The 25,594-nt window shown below is 34.9% G+C and overlaps 1 protein-coding gene and 1 long non-coding RNA gene across 4 annotated transcripts in view; both read left to right on the forward strand.

The window, feature by feature from the left end:
* Positions 1-25,594, forward strand: part of RIT2 (Ras like without CAAX 2) — a 389,165-nt gene that overhangs the window by 291,087 nt on the left and 72,484 nt on the right. The gene's annotated exons all lie outside the window — the stretch shown is intronic.
* LOC131383447 (uncharacterized) overlaps positions 14,135-25,594 on the forward strand; it is a 29,774-nt gene continuing 18,314 nt past the window's right edge. For both annotated transcript variants that reach the window (XR_009213481.1, XR_009213482.1), the window contains exon 1: positions 14,135-14,339. This is a non-coding gene — a long non-coding RNA (uncharacterized LOC131383447). The remainder of the gene's footprint in view (positions 14,340-25,594) is intronic.

Raw genomic sequence — 25,594 nt, forward strand, 5'->3', positions numbered from 1 at the left:
TTGGTACATCAAAATGTTTCAAATTTTGGAGCATTTTGAATTTCAGATTTTTGGATTTGGGATGCTCAATCTGTAATAAACTTTCTCTCAGTTTGAGGTAGGAAGACATAGATTAGTGTCCTATTAAAGTCTTAACTCTGCTTATGATGTTTGATAAATATCTGAGAAGCATATTTATAAGACTTCTAGTCCTACCATCTCCTATAATGTATATTTACATTAATACACTTTCTTATACTGAGAAAAATACATTGAATATATTTATTATATTCAATAAAATGATAGTTTGGGGAAATAAAATATTTTACATTAGTAATTTACATTTGCACCTTCTATTTCCAGGTAATTTATACATTTTGTTAAAAAATGACAGACATTGGATAATACGAGGCTCAAGCCTCTTTTATTTCCTAGACACTTTGATAACATCCATGTATACTTTCCACCAAATGGAAATTAAGTCAAATTGTGACTGATATATAAACGGATCAATGAATGCAAATAAAATTAACAAATGGTAATCAGACCTGCATCAACGCAGAAGGTGAACCTGGCAAAGACATTAAAGGAATGTTTTCCCCTGGGGAGAAATATCATTAATAGGCAAATTAGTTGCATATCAGCCCACAGCAAATAAACATTTTTTACCTCACTCAACTGGCTGGAAGTTGTCTGGAACAATGGGAAAATACCAAAAAAGAATTTTTGTGAAAAATAATGTGAGATCTTCAACTTATGGTTAAAATAATCCATTATGTGAATGCAGGATGCAGAATGTGCCAGACATGGGTGGCATAAGCTTTATGACAAAGCTCTTGAGGGCTGAGTGAGAAAAGAGATCAATATAAACTATGATATAAGTCAGCTGATTCAGAGCTTGGACAATTTTGGGCTAGATTAATAAATAATAGTGAGATGATTCCCTTGTACAATCACGGAAGCATATACATATTTATAATATTAAAAGTAAAAATTAACATCCACAAATAGGAAGCATGACACAACCTAAATTAATAAACTTATTTCACTGGTATAATATAGTTATTGAATGATAGCTAGGAAGTATACGGAGAAGTTCAGATCTTGATATAAGCTTGGGGTATGCAAACTGAAAGCAACAGTTTAAATGTCTTACTATTGACTCTAATTTCAGGTTTCCAGGATATAAAAATGAAAAATTATGGGTGATATATTTTCACTGTTAGATGAAACAAGCAAACCATCAAGAAGAGGAAATACTCTTTTCTGGAAATTGAATTTCACCTAAATTTATCATAGCTCTTTATAGAAGGAAAATTTGAAAGCAGTAACATTTTACGATTTTATAACTTTAAAACTACACATTTTCAAAAAGGATCTTCAAATTTTATTTAGTTTAAGCTTTATGGATGAAAAGTTGCTATTATGCAAACTGAAGGCTGTTTTTCTACCAGTTTATGATATACAAGGGATTGGAGAGAAAGGAAAATATCTGGGCCGGGCAGCACTTTGGGAGGCCGAGGCGGGCGGATCACGAGGTCAGGAGATCGAGACCACGGTGAAACCCCGTCTCTAGTAAAAATACAAAAAATTAGCCGGGCGTGGTGGCGGGCGCCTGTAGTCCCAGCTACTCAGAGAGGCTGAGGCAGGAGAATGGCGTGAACCCGGGAGGCGGAGCTTGCAGTGAGCCGAGATCGCGCCACTGCACTCCAGCCTGGGCGACAGAGCGAGACTCCGTCTCAAAAAAAAAAAAAAAAAAAGAAAATATCTGTTAGCTTGTCTAATATATCTATTATATTGATCATGCATGTTTGCGTTTTTTAAGATGAGGTTTTCATAAAAGCATTTAATGAAACTTATCATTGACATTATCATCCTTTCTCATTTTCTTTCTTTCCCTAATCTAGCACATCTTCTGTGTTCCCTCTGCTTAGTATCCTTGGGTACCAATTTCTGCCTGCTCGCTAGCTTATAGGTTAGCATTCAGGTCTTGCCGAACAGGAATTTTGTACAAATTCCACTGTGGAGATGCCAGTCCTAACTTCAGAAGGTAGTCTAGTGGTAAAGGGCATGGGATTTACCATATGACAGATGTGGTTTTGAGTCCTTTGTTGTAGGATTCAAGCAAATTGCTAAATGTCTTTAAGCCATAGATGCCCCATTTAGGAATGATATCTACTTCAGAATATTGTGAAAGTTAAAAGCGGCCGAGCAGGGTGGCTTACGCCTGTAATCCCAGCACTTTGGGAAGCCGAGGTGGGCAGATCATCTGAGGTCGGGAGTTTGAGACCAGCCTGACCAACATGGAGAAACCCTGTCTCTACTAAAAATACAAAATTAGCTGGGCATGGTGGCACATGACTGTAATCCCAGCTACTCAGGAGGCTGAGGCAGGAGAATCGCTTGAACCTTGGAGGCGGAGTTTGCGGTGAGCCGAGATTGAGCGGTTGCACTCCAGCTTGGGCAACAAGAGCAAAACTCCGTCTTTGAAAAAAGAAAAAAAAGTTAAAAGCAATGTGTGTCAAACTCTTACGGCAGTTCTTGGCATACTCTAAGTATTGCCATACACGAAGTTCTTGGCATACAGTAAGTATTGCCATATAGTAAGTTCTTGGCATATAGTAAATATGGCATTTGTTGCCAAAAATAGCAAATGAAAACACTAGATGCCCAGTTGGATTTAAATTTTAGATAAACAGTAAATAATTTCTAAGATTGTATGTCCTGGGGGAATAAGTTAAAGAAACAAATGAGAATAAGCAAAGGCTATTTATTTGTAGCAAGAGAGTCAGCTACCATCACTTGTATTTTGGCAGAGGCTGAAAGGCAGGCAAAGAAGTGAGAAAGCTTTATAGAGGAAACAAGCAAAAGATTCAGCTCTGCCCTGATTGGAGTTTTTTGCAATACAGAAGCTTTAAGGTGGGCTAACCCGAATGGGACATCCTATGTGATAGATTAAGAGTGTACATTCAACCTTTTTTGGTTGACCCTTAGTTGAAAGCAGACACAAAAATTAGGGAAACTTTCAGTTGTTAATCCAAAGCTAGCCATTTTGATTTTTAAAGAAGTTATTGTTTGGCTTCCTGGATTGTTTCTGGAGATAGCAGTCTGGATTCCTGCAAGTCTGACATAGAGTGGAATGGCTTCCTGGACTGGTTATTATAGATATGAAGTTGGTTTCCTGGGGAAATTGTTGAAGGTTGTGGGTCAGCATTTTATTTTTAGGTATGGTCTGACCACTGTCCATTCGAATGTTCATTCTCTCAGTCTTAAATATTACATGGTGTTCTGAATTTTATCTGGCCACAGTAATATTAAGTACTTGCTAAATGGTAGATGCTACATAATTGATGTTACAGTGATAATGACATGATGTATTAGCCTCCTAGGAGCACTTACTCTTTATAAGAAGACCACGAAGACAGAACTTTGTTACATTATAGTATCACATGATCGTTTCATATGATTCATACTATGGAATTTTCTTGAGGAAATCATTTAAGTCAATCAAGCCCTCAAGTCACACTGTGATATTAACCATCTGCACATAAAGTCAACCCAGGCCAAGATATAAGCTTTTTTCTGTTGAGGGAAATAGTTTAGATTAGTGAGAAAACACACGGCTCTCAAGCAATTCCCATACCTCTCATTTCAGCAAAGTCCAGTATTCTCATTGTATTTTTTTTCTTTCTTCACTTTCTCTAGCTCTTCTAATGTTTATTGATTCTGCTTCTTTTATCACTTCCCATTGATTGGTGGGTGTCTATAGTTATGCATTAGGGGTATTGATCCTAAAAAAATGGCCCTCTAATGGAGGTCAGCTGAAGTCAGACATGGAGCTTCTCCCTCTCTTGATTTTTGTTGATTTGTTTTATTGGGATTTTGCTCTTCTCATTTTCCAATGTGCAAAGGATTGGTTTAGGATGAGGGAAGATTTTTAATATGTTTACTAGCTTTCTGTCATGTTAGCATTTCTCTTGTCATTATGGGCTGGGTGTTGTGATGCCTATTGCCAGGACCCATCTGGCTTGAACGTCTTGTTGTCGGAAGTTGCTCTGCAAGGTGAGGCTTGCACTAGCTCTGGCAAGCTCCTTCTTCTCAAGTGAGAGAAAATTGTGCATGCCAGTTTCAATACCATATGTAGCTGTTTCTAATGCTTGTTCTTTTTGGTTGTAAATAACAGCTGAAGCAAACTTTCTAGTGCCTAATCCGGACTCATAGGCTTTAGGGTATCAAAGTAAACCCACAGATTTTGGTTTTCGAATTCTGAAGCGTGTAATCAAGAAGACATTGTAAGCTTAAAAAGGCAACATGTCTCTAGGAAAAACAAAGCAATATGAAGAAAATGGGCTTTGGACTGAGACAAAGCTGTTTTGATGCTTTGTACTAATGCTGCCACTTAGTAACTATGTGACCAGGGACGAGTTATTTGACCTCCTTGAATTTCAGTTTTCTCACCTATAAATTTAAGCCTCATGCCCTTTAATTGCCATGGAAGATTAGAGGTAGTATTATATGACATACAGCCAGGGATCTTGGCATCAACATACACTAATAATAATAGTAATTTTTATTGTTATAATTATTATTAGAAAATGAAGAACTTCTAGAAGTTATTTTAAAAATCCATCAGGATTCCAGTCCATCATGTTTTTTAACCAAAAATGATATTGCAGAATAAAGTTTTGAGGAAGTATTTACAAAAAGCATGAAAAAGTAGAAGGGCTATTTCTTGAAACCTTACTCTTTCTTGCAGAGAAGAACTTCACATAAGTCCTATGCAGTTATATAAAGAAAAAAAAAAACATATTGCACAAACTCTGCCTTTGGTGAGCTTATTTAATCTGCTTGGAGAAATGAAAAAGCAATAAAATATATAAAGCAATTAAAGAGTAGTGCAGTGGAATGTGTAATGAAGAATCCGATTTTGTAGTGGAGTCTGGGAATTTCAGCACTTTAGAGATGGGGTTAATCAGCGTTGAGTTGGTCAGGTTTTTATATTGCCATGACATCTTTTTCTCCCCAAAAAGTCACTCAGGTATTTTCCTTCCTAGAAAATATTAATTGATATGATTCATTTATTTTTCTACTTCATGTTTTACTGCCATTGTCCTATATTTACCTAATTTCGTTGGTACTGTGTAGACAGAAACCGAGAGTGTTCTGCTTCCAAAATGCGTGGTTTAATATCAATTAAAAGATTTTTTAAATTACGTGTAAATAAAAACAAAGCAACAAAAATAAACAACACAACCTGGGGAAATTGGCTTAATGGCTCAAACTGGGACTACAGAAAGACCAAGTTTTACCCCAAATCCCAATACTTTTTTTGCTCATCTTCCTGTCATGTAGTTTTGCTTCTCTTATCTAAGGAACTGTGTTATTGGAGAAAGCTTTAGCCAAATTCTTTTGCGAGTCTCCTAACAGCTTTGAATAGCATTTTTGCTCAAAGTAGTTCCCTAAACAGGTGCCAGCCCATAAACTGATATGATTAGCGTAAGATAAGTATAGAACTTGAAAGTAAATTGTTTTTTTTTAAAAAGAGGCCAGGTGTGGTGGCTCACGCCTGTAATGCCAGCACTTTGGGAGGCCGAGTCGGGCCGATCAGGAGGTCAGGAGATTGGACCATCCTGGCTAACACAGTGAAACCTCGTCTCTACTAAAAATACCAAAAATTAGCCAAGTGTGGTGGCAGGTGCCTGTAGTCCCATCTACTCTGGATGTTGAGGCAGGAGAATAGTGTGAACCCGGGAGGTGGAGTTTGCAGTGAGCTGAGATCATTCCACTAGTGGCACTCCAGCCTGGGAGACAAAGCGAGATTTCGTCTCAAAAAAAAAAAAAAAAAAAAAGAAATTTTTATAGCACTTTAACATTACTACGATATTCAAGGGCATAATCAGTTGAGTTGTTTTATTAAAGAGGGCTTGGAGTGGTGTGGGTGTACATTAGGACTGTGTATCCAGGTATGACAGTTGGAAAAAGAAAACAAACAGCTGTCTCCATAGATAGTTTGAAAAATGATGCATTAGTGAACCCAGTGGGTCTGTCTGATGTTGATAAAGACAACTGGAGTCCTTCCCATCTTATCAATCAGGAGCAGTATTCTTGAGAGTCTTTGTATTGGGGAAAGGTTTGATTAAATTCTTACGCAAATCAGAAAGCATCTTAAAAACTATGATGTACTTAACTCATAGCTCTTTTCCTTCTGAAGGGGGATGGGAAACAGGATGATATATCATTTCCGAATATTTTGGTAATCTCAAAGTAAAGTGAACATTACTCAGCAGAGGCTAAAAGAGCTGGTGGCATTTTTCTTCACTATTACTGTTCATACCGTTTCTATGGGGCTTAATGTTCTTTTTCTTTGTCTTTATTAACCGACAATGAGGAAAAGTTATGCTAGTATCCCCAAACAAAGCCTCTCCTCTGTCATTTTGAGATAAAGCTCTGAAGAAGTAAAATTTGGTTGCTTTGCCTGCTGACCTCCTTTTTTTCCTGCTGTTTTCTTGCCTTCTGGTCTTCAATGTCCAAGGCTTTCATGCTGCCTTCTAGTATGTTGACTGTTCCACACAAGTGGGCTCCTAAGTGGAGGCAGAGTGGAGGACTTCAGCTTTACTCTCCCCATCCCACTCTGTGTCATTTCCTTCAGCCTAGCTCAGCCGTTGATGATTCTATATCTAAAATAGATATAGAATCTATTGTAGATCCTTACTTCCAGGGAGCATTAAACCCACTGTGACCTCCAAGACAAGAAAGGAAGGACACTTACTTGACAGAAAAAAAAAAAGAAAGTCAAGTATGAGATGAAAGATTTCTTATTTAATATTGGTTGATTTGGTTTGATTAAAGGTTGTGTCACATTTGCCCTCGTGGATTATTACTGTCCAAATTTTCTTTCTTCCCACAACTTTGAAATGGGAGTAGGGAGTGTGTAAGAAATAAGTTCTTAAATAAGAAATAAGACTCACACCTAGAAAGGAAACTTAAATATTACCTCATTTTCCACTCTCCAAAGTAGAAAACTGAAGCCCAAAGAAGTGAAATGATTTGGATACTTTACTACAAATAAATGCATTGTTGTTGATAATGAGATAAACAATTTTATATTTGGCAAATATCAATTTACTATTTTTATTTAAATGATACCATATTGAGCAAACAACAGTCTGACTTTAATTTATAACTTTTATTTTATTCAATAAAATTAAATGTATAACTCTTTAAAGAGTTTAATTTATACCTATTTATTTATAACTCTTATTTAATCTCCAGTTATTCTGAAAGTATCTGGTGCCCATGGTATCTAAAACTGATTCCTACCTTCACATGCATTAATTTATTTACATTGAAAAACTTATATTTAAAGATCATCGTTCTGAGGTACAATTCCAACTTTATGTGTGCTTCTCTGCACATCATTTGTACATATCCTGCTATAATATCTATTAAATATTGGGTCAATAAATCTTTTAATAAACAAGTAGCAGGAGAAGTTTTTGAAAGATAATATTATATAAATATAATGGACTAATGTAAGCTTTGGAGAAATCTCCTTACAAGGGCATTGAGTGAGGCCAATATAGAACATAGGTTTCCAGAAATATTTTTTACAATAAATTTTATTGTGTATATTTAAGGTATAGAACATGATGTTATAAGTTGTGTGCGTGTGTGTGAGTGTGTGTGTGTAAATGATTACTGTAGTGGAACAAATTAATATATCTGTTATCTTACATAGCTACACATTTTTTCCTCCTGGGTCAAGAGCAGCCATAATCTACACATTTAGCAAAAATCTTGAATACAATATACTATTATTAACTATAGTTCGCATATTGTTCAATACATCTTTTGACTTGTCTGAAACATTTTGACCTGAAATCTTACTCTAGTTAGAAATAGTTAAAAGTGAAAGATTGTAACTGGAAACTTCACAGATTATAACTGTATGATTCTCCAAGTAGAAACATTTGACTCCTTATGTCAAAGGGTAATGTGAGGACAGTTTGAGGACTCCTGCTTAACCAGCTCATTCAGCAAAATTAAATGAATTTTGTTTTGTGCTTGCATGGTTTAACAATCATGTCTGTTATGAGACTAATTTATGTCAAGCATGCCAAAAACATCCTAAAGGATGCAATGAATTCACTCTGGCATGAACTATTTTTAGCTTAATTTGTAGATATATATTTAAGTGTGCAAAATATTGAATGTATTTATTGGACTGTGATATTGTTTGAAAAAATAGTATAGTGCCTCACTGTATACTTGCATATTTAAATATTTTTCAACTGGTTTAAAATATTTATTCATGTAATTCTAATTCATTTCCCTAACTACTCAGTAAAAATTAATTTTTATACAGATAATCTTATTTTAGTTCTGCAAAACATTTTGAAAACTACTCAAAACTATCGTAGAAGTACGTGTGTATGTGTGTATGTATGTATGTGTTTTAGAGAGAGACAGAGAGTATGATAACAAAATTCTACCCCACCCCCATCATTGCAGGTATAAATAATGGAGTTTCAACCATCCAGTCATATAATTAATGTAGATCAAACTCACTTAAAGCATCATTTTGGAAATAAGGCAAACCTTTGGGCTTGTCTTATTCCATTAAGTTACAGGCAAGAAAATAAAGCCTCTTGGATTGTATACGAATTGTCCAAGTCCCCAGAATGAGTTTAAAGCGAGTACAAATCTAGACTGCAGACTTTTGGATTCTCAGTCTACAAAATTTGCAACTATACCATGAACAAACCAGGCAAGAATCTTGGACAAAACAGTCAGTCCTATGTTGTTCTCCTTGTGAGCTTCATGGTAAATGAGTTTTTGCCTTTTGTTTGTTTATTATAACCCCTGGGAAGGAGGAAAGCATGGTAGGGAAAGACTTCAGTCTGATGGAGTCCACTCCACATCAGCTTGGGGAGAGGGCAAGTTATTTTACGTCTCTTTGTTTGAACTCCTCTGTGTAAAACAGAAGCAATATGTATTTTTAGTGGTTATTGAAAAGTCTAAAATCAATAGCACCATACCTAGCAGACGATAATAACAACGTAATGTTTCTTCTCCCTTCCCCTCTTCACAAAGCTAATCCTTTCACCACAGGAAGAGTGTACCCTGAGAACAATACTGTGTCTTTTATTTTATTTTATTTTATTTTTCTTTGTTTTTCTTCCTATCCATACATACCAAAGGCTGAGCACAGAGTTGGTGCTCAATAAATACTTGTTATATTGTCCAATTTGATCTGAATCAACCAATACAAGTATATTGAACAAGTCACTTCTCTAATTGAATAAGAAATTGAGATAACTTGGGATTTTGACTCAAGAGAATTAGTTTGAGTCCATCTGTAACTTTGAAGTTACTTGATCTTTGGTGCAAGTTATTTTACTTATTTAATTACATGAGATAGTATATGTAAATGTATTTGTAATGTAACATGCTGTACAGATTAAAGCAGCTTTCGTGCCCATAGAGTTTATCCAATGTATTTGTAGTGTAAAATGCTGTACAGATTAAAGTAGCTTTCATGCCCATAGAGTTTATCCTCTCTTTCAAAAAGACAAGATCTTCAGTATATCAAAGGGATATCTGCACTCCCATGTTTATTGGAGGACTATTCACAACAGCGATGGTATGGAATCAACCTAAATGCTCATCAACAAAGGAATGGATTAAGAAAATGTAGTCTATATACTGAATGGCATACGATTCAGCCATAAAAATAAATGAAATCCTGTAATTTGCAGCAACATGGAACTGGAGGTTATTACACTAAGTGAAATAAGTCAGAAATAGAAAGACAAATATCACATGTTCTCACTCATATGCAAGAGCTGAAAAAATTGATTTCATAGAGGTAAACAGTAGAATAATAGATACTAGAGGCTGAGAAGGGTGTGTGTTGGGGAAGGAGAGATGAATAAATGTATGTTAATAGGCACAAACATACAATTAGATAAAACAAATAAGCTCTTTTTTTTTTTTTTTTTTTTGAGGTGACGTCTCACTGGGTCACCCAGGCTGGAGTGCAGTGGTGGGATCTCAGCTCATTGCAACCTCTGTCTCTGGGGTTCAAGTGATTCTCCTGCCTCAGCCTCCCTAGTAGCTGGGATTACAGGCATGCAACACCATGCCCAGCTACTTTTTTGTATTTTTAATAGAGATGGGGTTTCACCTTGTTGGCCAGGCTGGTCTCGAACTCCTGACCTCAAATGATCTGCCCACCTCAGCCTCCCAAAGTGCTGGGATTACAGGACTGAGCCACCGCACCTAGCCAGAAAGAATAAATTCTAATATTTGATAACACAGGAGGGTGACTATAATTAAGTACAACATGTTGTATATTTCAAATTAGCTAGTAGAGAAAACATGAAATGTTTTCAGACAAATACATGATAAATGTTTGAGGTAGCTAATATCCTACTCTGATTTGGTCATTAAACAGTCCATGCATGTGTCAAAATATGTGTACCCCATAAATATGTACAAAAATTGTACATCAATAGAAATAAATAAAAGATAAGATTTGCATTCAGGGTCTTTTTACAGAACTATTTATTAGGTGTGTTCTGACAGTGGGAATTGCTTGGAAATCAGGTTTTGTGTGAAATAACCTAAGAAGAAAAATTTCTGCTTTCATCATTGTGGGTGGGATTAAGTGACTGGCCTGTAAGTTTATTTCATCAACACTTTTCACTTGGTATTTACATTATTTGGAAATTAATCACATATTTATTACATCACTTAGCTATTCACTGCTGCTACAGACTCAAGATTAAATGTAATTGTTGGTTTCATTTTAACTCTGACCAAATACTAAATGATTAAAAGCTGAATCTAGTGACATGCCCTGGACCATAAGCTGCCTTTCTATCGATTTCCTTTTTGCTTCTTCATTTCTTTCCCATTTTCAGCCTATTTTGTACAATTTTTCCTCTGGTTGTTGCCTGCCCTGAAGCTTTCTCCTGTGGGTCTGCCTTTAACCTAGGAATAGCAAGTCAAGTATAAAAATAGTAGACATGATAATTTGTGGCTTGGGTTTGTGTGGATGTTTGTTGGATCAGAAGAAAATCGAGTGGATATCAAGCTTGATCTTCCAGGTAACTGCTCTAGAAGCTACAGGATTAATGTAGGGTCACAGCCATTGCAGGGAAGGGGCGAGGCCTGGAGGGCTAGCAGCAGAGTTAATCACTCAGGTGGTTTCCCTGACCTTCATGTATATTTGATACTAGGGAGTGTGGCAGGAACAATAGTCAATCTTACTTGAACATCCATTTCCTAGTTAAGTGCATGTTTTATCTACCTGCAGTTCCATACCTGCAAGAATTAGATCAAATGTAGAACTTACTATTCACAAATGTCAGCCTCATTACAGTTCTTCCTGCCTCCAGTTCTCTCTCTTCTTCCTAGACCCTCCATCACATTTCCTGCTCTTTGGAACTCTCCTTTAAGGCCTCAAACAAGCCCCATGTCCATCCCCACACAGACTACACCCCTATCTGTGTTTTGATTAAAGGATCTGATCACACTACCAAGGCAAATGTGCCCAAATTAACAATGGATTTAAACTAAAAATAATCATAATAGTAATAAAGAAAAAGATTCTTAGCAACAAAGGACAAATCTGGTAGAAAAGAAAGCAATAAAAAACAAAGTTAATTTTATGGAGAATGGGAGTTTCCTACCGTCCTTCAAATTACTCTTCCTCTGAAGCATTTGCTTGTCTAGATATAAAACTATCTTTATGAGAAAACAAGTGTTTTAACACTGAGACAATCCTAAGCACAGATGTTTAATTCATTTTATTTGAGAAACTATTCCTGCCTTTCATAGTATACACAAAGAAAAGAACAAACTATCAAGCACACTCATTTACATAATCTGTTCAGTTTAAAATGATAATTAGTTAGTCCCAGGGTAGAATATACAACTCAGCAGGCAAAAGTAATTTTAAAATCATTAGACTTTTACATCATGGTCAGGAGGTCAGCACACTTGAATTTCATTATGCAGTAAGAAAAAGCACTTTCAGTTCCTACATCTTTGTTCTGTGCCCTTATTTAGAAGAGTAAATTAGAAAATACTACTGGAAGAAGAATCCATTTCTACCAATTACTTTTGGGAAGAAAGTAAAATTGGTGACCCCATGATTCTGTTTTTAAGTGGAGACCTTGATCAGCCTTGATTCATTTAATAGTCTCAGAAAGGAACAGATTATCACCAAAAAGCACTTATTATAAACCTATCTATGATTGAAGCAGAACTTGTTCCCTATCTTGCCTTAAATTCCTATAGCATCTATTGTTTTTATATTTACAAGGCAGTCAGACAATATAGAAAGAGTGATGTGGAAGGACCTCTGAGTTCTAGTCTCATTTGGCAGTCCTGTTTTCAACTACAGATTATTAGTAAATTCCTGTCTTTCCTTAGTTCCTGTAGAGCTTGGCTCTATACACGTTACGGATCCAACGTTTAATCTTCTTAATCCAGCAAGTCTGTTGAATGGGCAGCGTATAATTTCCCCTGGGTTATTCATGGACACTTTTTCTCCCTGGAAAATTCCTCAGCAACTGAATGAAGCCTTTCGGGAAGGAGTTCTCACTGCTGTCTATATTTGTGAGTCATGTGATATCCTGACCACGTTGACCATCTTATTACAGTAAAGAGCAGTTCAAACTGCCATTCCAAATGATTACTGTGAATAGAAAACAGAACACCAGGCAACATCAAATTGAGTTGTTGATGGTTGCTTTTGCAACCCAGAAACTGCACCTGTGGCTTTGTATTAAAAACATATGTCCTTACCACTTCAGACAGTGGCTTTATGAGCCTGACCTTGAAAGAAGTGATAGTTCAGTGTGTACAGCTGGCTAGTTATGGTCTCTAAAGTCTGCCCATTACATTAGGGTGAGGGTATCTGTCAAGAAAAACAACTGGACAGCTGCAAGAATTTTTAGAAATTCTCACTCCTTGTTTGCTTCTGGTAATTTTCTTATTCCTCTGTTTTCCTCAATTATGTATCTCATTTTCCGACTGTTTGAATGATAATTTAAATACAGCTTTCCTCAATCCTCTTTATTTCTATTACTTTTTAATCCTTGCCGTGGATCCTTACATTCACTTATTTTTATATTTAACTTTTTCATTTCAACTTTACTGTTGATTTCTGTTCTTTTAATCCTCTAAATTATAACATATCTTTTATATTATGTTTTGTTTGCTTTTGCTATTTCTACTTTTATTTTATTTTTAATTACTTTTTAGTCCGCATCTCCTAACCTCACACACTACTTATATTCTCTCTGCTCCTTGTCATCCTGTAGTTCTCCTTAAGTTTCTTTGAGTTTGATTACACTTTATGCTGACTTTTAAGAAACATAGCCAGAAAGGTGGTGTTAATTTGAGAAAGTCCCATCTAACAACAGATGGTCAGGGAACTTTTCTTTGTCCTTTAATTGCCATTGTATGCTCTCTAGTACTGGAAGTCATACCTGGCTCTCCTTCTCTCCCTCAGAACATCTCCCTGCAATTTAGGTTCAACCTAGAGACACAGGAAGCTCACAGAGCCACCCTCCAATTAGAAATAATTATCCCTGGGTAGGTAGTAGAGTTTAACCTTTTGTAAAATATTACTTTCTGGTGTGTCGTACTATCCAGATTTTATATGAAGAGATGTGTGTTTTATAGCATTAATATTACTTTTACTTTTGTAATTCTAGATCTGAAAATCATGTTTGAAAAAGCCATGATAATCATATATGTCTCTAAGGTGATCATCATATATTAGGCATCAGAATCAGATTTTGGATGAATTATTCCAATTGTACTCATGAACCATAAGACAAAAAAGAACCAAATAAAGAGGATAGTCAGGCTTCTGGCTCCAATCCATCTGTAATATACTTATTTCCACCTGTCCAGATAGTTCTTCCAATGATCCAGGAAGGATCCCAGGAATTTCTCTTAGTGTTCCACTACCCATAGACAATGGTGAGAGGTCACCGAGGCAACACCTGTGCCCTGCCAGAAAAGGGCACAAACTACTCAGAAAACTAGTCTAGGGCAGCACCTGTGCCCTGTCTGAAGAGCCTCTTAATTTTTAAGATTTATTTAAGATAGTCTATGCCTGTCCTGAATATCAGAGCCTAAGGAGAAGGGATGCTAATTTTTACTTCCAGAACATGAATTTAGTTTTTAGGCAACAAGAGAAGCATGATAAGGCTGAGTCTAAGCCTTTTCAGTCGCCAGTTTACTTCCAATGTGAGAATAGAATATACTATGAATCTTTACGCTCCAGGCCGTGGTGACAGTTCCCTTGACTTTCCATGTTTCTTTCCCTGGAATTAATGGTGAGTCTTCTGTCAAGTTACCACCAAGTTTCAATTTTCATTCCATGAAAGGTCTTGGGTCACCATTGCCTAACCTAACCGATTCTCTTGTATTAACCAACTTAATTGCTTTAACAGCCAACTGATTTTGTTAATTATTTTCTGCAAAAATGAAGAGCTACATGTCACATATTCTAAAACCAAAGTTATCACTAAATAATAGCCTTGCATTATGTAACTGAATGGTAGTTTAAAAATCTACAGGTAATTTAAACAATGTAGTCACCTAAGTGGATGTTTTACAAGCAAATTATCTATGCTGATGCTCCACGTAATGGACACAATGAAATATTTTATTGTTACTCAACTATGAGGTTTATTTTCATTTTAATGATCAATGTAAGTGTTTGATAATAATTTTACTGAATATTTTATAACTATTTTTTGAATTGATAATTGCATATATATAACATACAAATTATTGATGAAGCTCTCTCCAGAGTGGTTGTAAAAATTCATGGTCTTGCCAGCAGAGTCTGAGATTTTCTTGTCAATGCATATCCTTGTCAGCACTTATTATTGTCAAACTTCTTCCTTTTGTTTTCCAACCTGATAGAGAATAAAATGGCATTTCGTTGTGGTTTTATTTTACATTTTTCTTTTTTTTTTGAGATGGAGTCTTGCTCTGTCCCCCAGCCTGCAGTGCAGAGGTGCGATCTCACTCACTGCAAGCTCCGCCTCCTGGGTTCGTGCCATTCTCCTGCCTCAGCCTCACCAGTAGCTGGGACTACAGGCGCCTGCCACCAGGCCCGGCTAACTTTTTGTACTTTTAGTAGAGACGGGGTTTCACCATGTTAGCCAGGATGGTCTTGATTTCCTGACCTCGTGATCCACCCACCTCGGCCTCCCAAAGTGCTGGGATTACAGGCGTGAGCCACCACGCTCAGCCTACATTTTTCTAAATACTTGATATTGAACATCTTTATATGTTTATTGACCATTCCATTTTATTCTTATGTGAATTGCCTATACATATCCTATGTTTATTTTATATTTTGTCATATTATTTTTCTTACTGATTTGTGTGTGAGTTCCTTGCCCATTCCCTTTTTCTTTTTTATGCTGGAAATATCTTCCCTAGTTTTTTTACCTTTTAATTTCAATTTTATTTTTGTAGTCTTTTGTTTTAAAAAAAAAGTGTTTGATTTTTGTACAAATATCTTCATTATTTTGTGCATTATTTTTGCCTTTTGAGCCTGATTAAAGAAATGTTTTACTACCCTGAGGTCTTTAAGTCAGTCTTTTTTATATTTTCTAATAATTAATCTATAGTTTTACTTTATTTTTTATGTCATTCAATGAAGATATCTAATGCTATTTTATTTTCTCAATTAGAAAACCTATTGCTTCAACAATATTTATTAACATTCTTCTTTTCCTCAGCAATTTCTGATACCTCCTCTAAAATATAACACGGTCTTATGCCGGTCAGCATCTAAACCCTGTATTCTGTTCTTTCTTGCACAAATACTGTATAGTTCTCATTACTATGGACAAATAGCATTACGCAAAACCTCAGACACATTAGGCAAAGTCTTCTCTCCTTGTTTTTGGTTTGCTTGTTTGTTTAAAGAATTGCATTTTTGGACTTTTCCATATGAATTTAGAGAACTGACATATATTTTAAGTAACCAAATAACTGCCATAACCTGGATTTATTTTCTTTTATATTTTCAATAATATTTGGTAATTTTCTCTCATAGAGACAGATGTTATTATTAGATTTGTTTATAAGTATGTATTTTATTTTGCTAACATGGATTTTAGTTTTTAGTATTTTATTTTTCTAATTTTCATTACTTATATTTAAAAATGCTACTAATTGTTGAAAATTCAGCTTGTATTTGGCACATTTGCTGAACTCACCTAATTCGTACATTATATTTCTGAAAAACCTTAGAATAGTCCATGTAGATATCAAATTGTCAGTAAATAACATTTTTATTCCAACCCTTAAATTTTTTTTTTCATCTGAACGTACTGCCTGTATCTTCTTGTATAATGTCAACCTGCAGGATGGTAGGATTTTGATACATTCTTACTTTCATGGAAATAATTCTGATACGTAAACATTAAAACATGATGCTAGCTCCCAGTTTCTTTACCTCAGGTTGCTGGGAGAGATTGGTTGTTTGGTTGATTGGTGTGGGAAGAAATAAATGTAAAATTTTATGAAATTTTTTTTGCATCTCTTGCCATGATTAAATCTTTGTTCTCTCTTAATCTGTTTCTCTATCAATTACAATATTAAACATTATCATGTTGAGATAAACCTAATAATCTCGATGTTCATATTCTGGCCATGCCACTTACTACATGAACAGTCTTGGGAAAGTTACTTAACATCTATATGCTTCAGATTTCTCTTCTGTAAAATGGATGTAAGAGAGTGCCTGCTTCAACTGGAGATTAAATATATATAAACCCAATTAGGATTTTGTGTGTGTGTGTGTGAAAAAGATAAAATCCTCACTCTCAAATAAATATACGATGAACATTTGCCAATAATTTTAATTGACTAATTAATGAGGGATTTAGCAAGATGTCACAACTGATTCAAAGGAAAGTTAGAAGTGCTCCACATATAGACAATAAGCAAGGGAGAAATTAATTGACAAAGAGATGTCAAATGAGTCTATCCACAGGGTAATAATTAACTGCAATTCTACCAGATGAAAATTATGCATTTATATAGTCAAGAATTATTTGCATTGTTACCAGTTTTCTACAACTTACAGAGTTGTAAAATAGCTGAAAAAGAGTGAAAGGCATAGAGATTGCACAGAAGACTTAAGCGCAAAGGGTATGCTAGTCAAACCTTAGTTTCCAATTGAACACACCTAATATTTTTTTTGATCCATTTAAAACCTATTATAATTTTTCCTAAAGATTATTGTAAATTAATATACATACATACATACATAAAACACATAGAACAGTACCAGGCGTGAAATCTTTGCTACTGTTATTCTTGTTGATATTATTTTATATATTATTAGAACTGATTTGCTTATATTTTATGTCATTTTTACATCGATGTACATAAGTAAAATTGTGCTATAGTTTTGTGTAAAATGCTTAGTCTACAAAATTTTTAATCAAATATGTTTTAGTGCACAAACAATGTATACTTTAAAGATGTTTTGGGGGACATTATGGATGCATTATTCCTTTAAGAAAAATTTTTATAGGTGCTAGTACTGGAAATATTATCTTTTAATTAGGCAGTCAATTAACTTATACCATAAAGACACTGAGTTATGTAGCTGGTCCTATCTCCCAGTTAACACTGTCTGTTAAAAGTTTAGAATTAAATTCTTAATCTATCTCTAGCTTATATTGAATACATTATGGAATGAATTTGGCTTCATGTATTTTTTCTACTCTTTTCTTTGTCCCATATTCTCCATATACTTATACTAATATTTATTTTGTCTTTAGAGATTATATATATTAATGGAAATAATTTTCATCAGTTATTTAAAAACCTGAGGTGACCATTATTTTTCATTAAATTAAATAACATAAATTTGACTAAATTATCAAATTTATTTAACTAAATTAATGAATTCAGTCAAAATTGTAGAACCGGTTATATGTGCAAAATGTCAAATTCTTGCAATTAATGGAGTTGATGGGAATGGTCCAATCTAATATTTTTTTAGCTTGAAAATAGAAGTTAATTCAACTTTGTGAATATGGCTCTCTGAATATGACCTTTTATCAGGCATAGAATAACTTGCTGAAATTCTGTCAATAAAGTCTTGATAGTATGTGCTCTGCATTTTTCTTCATTATCAAAATTTTTCTCCTTAGTTTTTTTCTGTCATAATTAAAGACACACACACACACACACACACACACATAAACACAAAACCCCTACAGGATTTAAACTAGCTATAGCTAGAGATTTGCCTAGGAGAATAATTTGATAGGAATATCCTTATTAAAATCCCACTCCTTCAAAAGGATTTTTAGATTAATATATCTTCAGAGATATAAAATTATCTGATTTATAACCATGCATTATTGGATCTGGAATGTCAATTATTATCTCTTGAGCTTAATATTTAGATTACCATATTTTGAGAAAACAGGTTGAAAAGTAGCAAGGAAATGAATCTTGTGCATACTGTTACAATTGTCAATGGAGTGTCAAAAATAGCTATGAATATTGTACTCTTATATTAATTCCAAGAAAGAATGGACAATGGTAATGAAAGTGGAACACATCTTCATAAGTCATTCCTTGTTTATGACTAATCTTTGTAACAGTCTAATTGACTTACTGTGTCAGTTACAACCTTCCCCTTGTTCTTTGGCTTTTAAATTGTAAATGTATGAAATTAAACCAAGAGAATTTATCAACTCAACATTCACTTCCTTCAGTGTATTAACATTCAAGGTCAAAAATATGGTACATTGTGAAGAAGAGTTGAAAGTTCAAATATTTCTCAGAAAGTCATAAACTCATGCATCTAGAACCATTAGTAATAGTGAAATTAATATTTTCTCATGATTTTTTAACATAATTTACTGAATAGTTATTTGATTTAAATAAACAAGGAAATGAGTGGAAACTGTCTGAAGATGAACCAAAAGTCTTCATTTGAAAAGATGACGACTTACACGGAATTATGCTGTACATGTAAAGAGTGTTTCCTGATAATAGTAAGGTTGAACACATGCTTGTTCAAACAACTTCCCCACGCTTGAACAGGAAAAGAATAAGATGATAGGGAGAGCATTAGCTTCAATCTCAGTTCTGCCTCTTTCTCATTTATTAACTTGACTCTGTGAATTGAGCCCATTTTTTTATCCATTAAATATGTATATCTATCTCAAACATTTTTCATAAACATTAAATAAAATGGTGAATGTAAAACTTCTGGTGTAGTACTGGTGCATAATAGATGTATAATAAATTATAGATGTACTTACTAGTATCATTTTATTCTAATCCACATTCTCTTTTTATAATTAGAAACAAGTATGCAGGGATAAATTGCCAGCCACAGGCACAACCATATTAGGCAGAACTTAAAAATAGAAACTTGATCTCTTGATTCTCCTGTAACGCTGTTTACACCTAAATATGCTTTTTCTGTTAGCAGTTATTTATTCACCTAATCTTTACTTCCACAGTTTTTATCAAAGTTCTCTGCACCAAGTAGGCATTTGATAAATGCTTGTGGAATGCAGATGTGTGGAAATAACAAGTTCGTTTTCCTCTCACTGAGTTTTTATCCAAGCTGTATAAAGGTAAACTTAAATAATCAGTTAGGGATTGGCCATATCCATCTCCATAGTTTTGAAACAAATGTGCAAAATATTTTGTGATGAATATCCTTGTAGTAAAATTTGGCTGGCTCTGAGGCTTTATTTTTGTAAAATACCACTGCTGAGGGAGCACTCAGAGAAATTTTTCTGACTAAAAATTAAAATGGGTATTTTTTGTCTGTACCTATCACAAAGCAGGCATTAGAGTTATCTGATTTGAGGCTATCAGTACATTTGCCCCATCGGAATGTAATGCCTCTTTCTTGCCCCCCAGTGCTGGTTTCTTTACTAGAGCCTCTGGGGATGCTCCACAGATGGGCTTTCCACCATAGTTTTCTTGGGCACAGTCTCAACAGTGGGAATCACTTAGTTTCTTTCTCCTGCCTAAACTCTGCTTCCAAGGGCAAACGCCTTCGTTGCCAACTTTATTGTTGTTGTTATTCTCTTTGGATGTTGGCCAGTGTTTTTGCATTTTGAATATCATGCAGATGCTTTTTATGCTATGAATTCCCAATTCTTATTTTCAAATAGGTGTATATGTCTTTACATTTGCATAGGACTTTATGCATTTTTGTGTGGTTTCAAAGACACGGTGTCATTGTTTCTTCAGATATGTAAAATAAAGATATTATTGATAAACTTTTAGCAGAAAAAAACAGGATGCATAGTTTTAGGAAGGTTCTGATTATTATGGAGTAATTAGAGCAGAGCTGGAGGTATGGTGCCGGTCTCTTGACATTCCATTTAGTGTGCTTTCAACCCATGTGCCAGATTGGGGCAGTGATTTCTGGTGTCTATTAATATTGTACAACAATGTATTGGAACCAACCATTGCAGATGAAACTGACTAGAGTACAAAATCTAAAGAGACTTGGGCAGCTCTTTAAACTGCCACAATCAACCGTCGCCAACAACATGTGCATAAGTTTTCTTCAATATGAGTGAAATTGCCAAATAACTTCAGGGTCTAAATTTTGGATCCCAAGTTTTATGCGTGATTAGCCATTGAGCCAATTATAATTAGGGCCATTTATAAAGCATTCTCTACAGGTGTAGAAGCTTGAAAAGGAATAGGAAACAGTTCTGAGTTCTGAACTACTTATTCTCTAATTGGAGGAAAAATAAAACCGTTTCAAACACAAATGCAATACTAAAGTAAAAATATTCTACATGCATGAATGGTGTTAGCCAGTGTCTCTTATCTCCAAGCTCTGCACATACTGTCTCCTCTGCATTTAGCTTTCTTCCTGCCTTACCTAATTCCTACTGGATTCCTGCAGGAGGGGATACACATCCAGACTATTTTAGGATCCTATATCAGGTCTTTTCTGATCTCATTAGATAGAACAACTCCCTCCCCTTTCTCCTATTTTAAGTTCCTGTATTTTCAATGGTCACAGTTACCCAGTTTCTACTTTACATGAACTTCTGTTAATAGTTTGATTAATGTGTTTTTTACTTCATTTTTAGTTCCAGGCTCTGTGAGGTTAGGAACTGTGTTCTTTTTATATGCTTTTGTATCACAGGACTTCACCCAGTGCTATGCAGATAATCTGTAATTAGTAAGTATTTACTGAATGAATGCATGAACCTTCCCTGCCTGCCTGCATTGTAACGGAAGGGCAAGTGGTCAAAGGATACTACACATATTCCAAACTAAACAATTGACATTTTAAGCTGGGTAATTTTTTGTTGAGAGGGGGCTACCTGTGCATTGCGGGATGTCTACGGCTCCTTGCCTTCTACTCACTAGATGTTAGTAGCACCTCCAGTACCTCCTCTTCTCTTCCAGTCTTGACAACCATAAATGTCTCCAGATATTGATTGCCAAATATCCCCTGGGTGCAAAATTATCCCTGGTTGACAACTACTGCTTTAAAGTAACAGTTACGGCCTTATCATCCACATTTTCACAGCATGAACTGTCTACTCTATCAAAACTAACATGCTTAGAGTCATGTGAATCCACCTTGTACCATCCTGATGCCACAGTTTAAGGTAGTATTTTTGTTCATCACCCCTTCTTTAAATCTTCTCATCGTGCTACATCATTTCCTCAAATCCTCTTTGTTATACAGGGTCTGGTTCTAATTCCCATTAGTTACATAAAGTCTTCTCTATCAGTCAGGGTCTGTATTTGTCTGTTTTTCATTGCTATAAAAGAATATCTGAGACTGGGTAATTTACTAAGATAAGGCCTATTTTGGCTCAGAGTTTTGTAGGCTGTACAGAAAGCATGGCACTGACATCTGCTCCTGGTGAGGTCCTCAGGAAACTTATTCATGGGGGAAGATGAAGGGGCAGCAGATGTGTCACATAGAAAGAGAACACAGAGAAGCTAGGCTCTTTTAAAACAAGCAGCTCTCCTATGAATTCAATACCATGGGGAGAGTCATTCATGAAGGATCCACCCCTGTTATCCAAACACTTCCCACCTGACCTTACATCCAACATTTCAGATCACATTTTAACATGAGATTTGAAAGGGACATACATCCAAACTATATCAGTGTCCTAGCAGGAAACAGAGGGCAATCAGATAAGGAGAAAAAGAATATACACAAAGGTGGGCAGAGTGTAGAAAGGATGGTTCAATATCTCATAGTTTTTCTATCTCCAGACCTGAAAGGATAAAGAGAAGAAATGGTTAGCAGAATCTGGCAAGAAGTCTTGTAGAGAGACCCACCTTAATAGACTTGGTGACTTTCAGTACAAGGGCAAAGGCAAACCAAGGTGAACCATTAAGAAGAAACCCAGGGGAATATAAAGTCTGATGTCACCCTTCTTCATTCCAATCCCTTCCATGATTCCGCATTCAGAGAGTTAAAAACCTATTGATGTAGCCTCTGTAGGTCAAGCTGCTGGGGCAGAGACCAGAGAAGAATACTAAATGTAAAGAGATGAATGAAAGATAATTCAGTTCACTTTTTTTTTTAACTGGTTTGTTTCTGCCTTCTACCTAAACACTCATTTTCTGTTCGAGGTCAGGGTCCTGATGATGTTCATCTGTATATCTATAGCTCCAAGAATAGTTTCTGATGCTTTAAATGTAGTGATCAAATGAATGAGTATTTCAGTCAAAGCTGAACTAAAGGTGAATGCCAGTGGTGAAATGAAAATGGAATTGACTTCATATCTGTGGGTTCATTATCCGTGGGTTCAGCCAAGAGTGGATCAAAATATTTGGGGAAAAAATAATTTCCAGAAGTTCCAAAAAGTGAAACTTAAATTTGTTCTGTGCTGAGTACTAGATTGAATCCACATGAATAAAATGATATGTAGACATTATATTGGTATTATAAGTAACCTAGAGATTACTTAAAGTATGCAAAAGTATATGTGTAGGTTATATGCAAATACTCTGGCCTTTTATATAAGGGATTTCAGGATCCCTGGATTTTGGTATCCACAGGGGATCCTGAAATGAATCTTTTGTGTGTAACCAGGTATGGTAACGACTGTACTCTACCCATATTAATATCACATAGAAAACATCCATTGTTTTTTGTACATGTTGATCTTTGTTTTTACTGCTGTTTTTGCTGAATTATCTGCTGACTTGAATGCATTTAACAGGTGAATAAAATGGGACAATGAATACAGGTTGAACACTTATACATGTTTGTAAAGTCATTGTTTTGCTAGGTAATGAAAGACAAGCACTCCATCTTTTAAGAATTAGGGATAACATAAGCAGGGTAAATTAATTGATATTTGTAGAGTACAATGAGATACACATAAAGATGTACTTTTTTAAATGTAAAAACATACAATAAAACCCACTCTGCTGGAGAATACATCACCAAGACACAGTCAAGCTTGCTTTAGAAGGAAAAAAAAAAAGAAAAAAAAAACACACCTAAAATAATAAGGATTTAACACGATATTCTTTGGAAATGAACAGTTTATGAATGGCAATATTTTCTATGTTTGACATATCGCTTACATGTTATTTCAAATCTCTGGTGATTTTAATGAAATGGAACTAAGAGTTTTCAGCATTAAGTGTTAGGATAGAAATGCAAGGACTGTGGCATTTACATTGTTTTTGCATAATCCTATTACTTGGTGAATACAAATTTGGTGACTCCAATGATTTGGATGCTATCAGTTCCTCCAATTTCAACTGTAACGTCTCATTATATAACGCAGAAAGAGAAACATTTATTTTAGATAAGAGTATCTCACTTTTGCTCACAAGCTAGGTTTCTTACCACCTCTGCCTTCATTTGTATTTCACATTCTTGAACAAATGACTTTTCTTATCTAAACTTTGATATAGCATTGATCTGTCATCTCCTTAATTCTGTGCAATATGTTTATAACATTTAGCACTGATAACAGAGATAAGGAATAGGAACATATTTTAAAGACTCAATATTTATGCACTTTTGTAGACCACTATCTCCTTTCTACTTTGAATGTTTCTCCGTTTCAATTCTTTCTACCTAGAACAATTCTAACTGTTAACTGGATTTACTTTCTGTATTATGTCACTGTTCACCCTACCACATTGTTCTCAAATGCTGCTGTATTGTAGTCCAGATGCTCCATAATTTACCCATTTCTACTTACTGAGCTATATTGACTATGTCTTCTGAGGATTTATTTTTTAGTACAGTCAGTAGCATGTGTACAGGATTTCATGCTCAAAACTCATTGCTCTGTTTCTGTGCTTCTTGATATACTCAGCTAAGTGAATGTGATCCATTAATGCTTGTAGCAACTTTTCCCAATCCACCTAACATTCAAGGTCAAAAATTAGAATCTATGACCTCTGCAAAGACTTAGTTGATGCTTCTATTATCCAGAGTTCATTCTTTTCTAAATATTTACATATAGAAATGGTTAGCCCTGTACATCCTATCATGTAAGGTTCTAATGGCTTCATGTGTGAATCCGATCTTTCAATTTCTCAGAGGAAAAGCATCCGACTTTATACATTTAAAGTGTTTTTCATAGTACCAATGGTAATATGTAGCACAAACAGGCAAAAGTGGAATTATGAAGTTCATTACAGATCCATCTTGCCGAATTTTGCCCATTCTAGGCATCAGTATTTTAACTGTGTGTATCAGATAATGCATGACCATTTTTTTCTGGTGGAATATTTAGTAACTCATATCTATAACATACTTTATTGTTTTCAAAGAAGTCTCTTATAGTATTTCACTTTATGTTAACAATTAAGCATATTAAATAGATGTTTTATTAGTAGACATGATTACTCTTTTTAATAAAAATTCATCTTGTAAAATCAAAATAACATGACAAATATATTACTCTAATAATACCTACTCTAATATGTGTTAGGAATAAATGCAATTTTTATCTCTAAATAAATTCTGTATATTATTATTAACAGAAAATATAGCACAAAATAATATAATTTTTCTATAATAACTATGAAAATTATTTACTCCAAATGTCTGCTCCTTGGATGCTTGTTTTGTGCATGTACTGTATTAGGTGCTTCATAAATATTATCACTTATTTTAACAACAGTCCTGAAAGAGAAATATTGTTTCCCTATTTTATGTATTGGGAAATTGAGGCACAGAAAAGTTATGTGGTTTGTCTTAGGTTGCACAATTATTACTTGGCCAATCAAAATTTCAAGCCCAAATTTCATTGGCCCTAAAGTCCTCCCTCCTTCCCCTGGACCAAACTCCAATTCTCAATCTCCATTTAAAGATAAGCGACACTCATCAAAAATTCAATGCAGATAGACTGAATTACAATACAGTTTTACTTCCATTATAATGCAATTGCCTTCAAAAGCCATGCTAATCTGTTATTTTAAACTCCTTTAGTACATATCATAATTATGACATCTAATAAATGTTAACCTTTTGATGGAAGTAATTTCAAACCTACATGAACATTATCCAATTAATTATTCAAAGACATTTTTGGATAATAATTGTGAAACTAAT

The sequence above is a fragment of the Hylobates moloch genome, unplaced genomic scaffold (genome assembly GCF_009828535.3).
Source record: "Hylobates moloch isolate HMO894 unplaced genomic scaffold, HMol_V3 SCAFFOLD_5, whole genome shotgun sequence".
NCBI lineage: Eukaryota > Metazoa > Chordata > Mammalia > Primates > Hylobatidae > Hylobates > Hylobates moloch.